Source organism: Spea bombifrons, chromosome 9, assembly GCF_027358695.1.
Source record: "Spea bombifrons isolate aSpeBom1 chromosome 9, aSpeBom1.2.pri, whole genome shotgun sequence".
In the NCBI taxonomy this organism is placed as follows: domain Eukaryota; kingdom Metazoa; phylum Chordata; class Amphibia; order Anura; family Pelobatidae; genus Spea; species Spea bombifrons.
The window spans coordinates 15579978-15582477 of NC_071095.1; the positions used below are offsets into that span (position 1 = coordinate 15579978).

Here is a 2500-nt window from a genome sequence, read left to right on the forward strand (position 1 = left end):
AAGCCTACAACACCTGGTATTCCCAGACGGTCTCCCATCCAGGTACTAACCAGGCCCAACCCTGCTCAGCTTCTGAGATCAGGCGCTTTCACGGTGGTATGGCCACAGGTGTGAAAGTGTTTTATTTTACTTCTCTTATTCTGTTGCTGCTGCTGCTGCTGCTGCTGCTGCTGCTGCTGCTGCTGCTGCTGCTGCTGCTGCTGCTGCTGCTGCTGCTGCTGCTGCTGCTGCTGCTGCTGCTGCTGCTGCTGCTGGTGCTGCTCCTGCTTGTCGTCAGACAGAAAGAATTATAAGCCCTGGGACAGGACAGAGAAGGTGAGAAGGTTCAAATAAGGGTTTAAAGCTTTGATGATGAGCAAGAAACACATGGCAAAAAGCTCTCCCCGGACTGTGAGAAAAAATTAAAAGCCTACAACACCTGGTATTCCCAGGCGGTCTCCCATCCAGGTACTAACCAGGCCCAAACCTGCTTAGCTTCCGAGATCAGGCGCTTTCAGGGTGGTATGGCCGCAGGTGTAAAAGTTTTTTATTTTACTTCTCTTATTCTTTTGCTGCTGTTGCTGCTGCTGCTGCTGCTGCTTGTCGTCAGACAGAAAGAATTATAAGCCCTGGGACAGGACAGAGAAGGTGAGAAGGTTCAAATAAGGGTTTAAAGCTTTGATGATGAGCAAGAAACACATGGCAAAAAGCTCTCCCCGGACTGTGAGAAAAAATTAAAAGCCTACAACACCTGGTATTCCCAGGCGGTCTCCCATCCAGGTACTAACCAGGCCAACTCTGCTTAGCTTCCGAAATCAGACGAGATCGGGCGCTTTCAGGGTGGTATGGCTGCAGGTGTGAAAGTTTTTTATTTTACTTCTCTTATTCTGTTGCTGCTGCTGCTGCTTGTCGTCAGACAGAAAGAATTATAAGCCCTGGGACAGGACAGAGAAGGTGAGAAGGTTCAAATAAGGGTTTAAAGCTTTGATGATGAGCAAGAAACACATGGCAAAAAGCTCTCCCCGGACTGTGAGAAAAAATTAAAAGCCTACAACACCTGGTATTCCCAGACGGTCTCCCATCCAGGTACTAACCAGGCCCAACCCTGCTCAGCTTCCGAGATCAGACGAGATCGGGCGCTTTCACGGTGGTATGGCCACAGGTGTGAAAGTGTTTTATTTTACTTCTCTTATTCTGTTGCTGCTGCTGCTGCTGCTGCTGCTGCTGCTGCTGCTGCTTGTCGTCAGACAGAAAGAATTATAAGCCCTGGGACAGGACAGAGAAGGTGAGAAGGTTCAAATAAGGGTTTAAAGCTTTGATGATGAGCAAGAAACACATGGCAAAAAGCTCTCCCCGGACTGTGAGAAAAAATTAAAAGCCTACAACACCTGGTATTCCCAGGCGGTCTCCCATCCAGGTACTAACCAGGCCCAAACCTGCTTAGCTTACGAGATCAGGCGCTTTCAGGGTGGTATGGCCGCAGGTGTAAAAGTTTTTTATTTTACTTCTCTTATTCTTTTGCTGCTGTTGCTGCTGCTGCTGCTGCTGCTTGTCGTCAGACAGAAAGAATTATAAGCCCTGGGACAGGACAGAGAAGGTGAGAAGGTTCAAATAAGGGTTTAAAGCTTTGATGATGAGCAAGAAACACATGGCAAAAAGCTCTCCCCGGACTGTGAGAAAAAATTAAAAGCCTACAACACCTGGTATTCCCAGGCGGTCTCCCATCCAGGTACTAACCAGGCCCAACCCTGCTCAGCTTCTGAGATCAGACGAGATCGGGCGCTTTCACGGTGGTATGGCCACAGGTGTGAAAGTGTTTTATTTTACTTCTCTTATTCTGTTGCTGCTGCTGCTGCTGCTGCTGCTGCTGCTGCTGCTGCTGCTGCTGCTTGTCGTCAGACAGAAAGAATTATAAGCCCTGGGACAGGACAGAGAAGGTGAGAAGGTTCAAATAAGGGTTTAAAGCTTTGATGATGAGCAAGAAACACATGGCAAAAAGCTCTCCCCGGACTGTGAGAAAAAATTAAAAGCCTACAACACCTGGTATTCCCAGGCGGTCTCCCATCCAGGTACTAACCAGGCCCAACCCTGCTTAGCTTCCGAGATCAGGCGCTGTCAGGGTGGTATGGCCGCAGGTGTGAAAGTGTTTTATTTTACTTCTCTTATTCTGTTGCTGCTGCTGCTGCTGCTGCTGCTGCTGCTGCTGCTTCTGCTGCTGCTTCTGCTGCTGCTGCTGCTTCTGCTGCTGCTTGTCGTCAGACAGAAAGAATTATAAGCCCTGGGACAGGACAGAGAAGGTGAGAAGGTTCAAATAAGGGTTTAAAGCTTTGATGATGAGCAAGAAACACATGGCAAAAAGCTCTCCCCGGACTGTGAGAAAAAATTAAAAGCCTACAACACCTGGTATTCCCAGGCGGTCTCCCATCCAGGTACTAACCAGGCCCAACCCTGCTTAGCTTCCGAGATCAGACGAGATCGGGCGCTTTCAGGGTGGTATGGCCGCAGGTGTGAAAGTGTTTTA

At 48.9% G+C, this 2500-nt stretch overlaps 2 non-coding genes and 6 pseudogenes across 2 annotated transcripts; all 8 read right to left on the minus strand.

The window, feature by feature from the left end:
- Position 1: 1 nt before the first annotated feature.
- On the minus strand, positions 2-110 carry LOC128466554 (uncharacterized; annotated as a pseudogene).
- A 296-nt stretch (positions 111-406) lies between these two features.
- On the minus strand, positions 407-515 carry LOC128466341 (uncharacterized; annotated as a pseudogene).
- A 203-nt stretch (positions 516-718) lies between these two features.
- Positions 719-836, minus strand: LOC128465666 (uncharacterized; annotated as a pseudogene).
- A 188-nt stretch (positions 837-1024) lies between these two features.
- Positions 1025-1143, minus strand: LOC128465314 (5S ribosomal RNA). The gene has a single exon (XR_008345100.1). It is a non-coding gene; the product is annotated as a 5S ribosomal RNA (ribosomal RNA).
- Positions 1144-1355: 212 nt separating this feature from the next.
- On the minus strand, positions 1356-1464 carry LOC128466539 (uncharacterized; annotated as a pseudogene).
- A 203-nt stretch (positions 1465-1667) lies between these two features.
- On the minus strand, positions 1668-1786 carry LOC128465573 (uncharacterized; annotated as a pseudogene).
- A 221-nt stretch (positions 1787-2007) lies between these two features.
- On the minus strand, positions 2008-2116 carry LOC128466084 (uncharacterized; annotated as a pseudogene).
- Positions 2117-2367: 251 nt separating this feature from the next.
- On the minus strand, positions 2368-2486 carry LOC128466817 (5S ribosomal RNA). Its single transcript, XR_008345593.1, has one exon. It is a non-coding gene; the product is annotated as a 5S ribosomal RNA (ribosomal RNA).
- Positions 2487-2500: the final 14 nt, after the last annotated feature.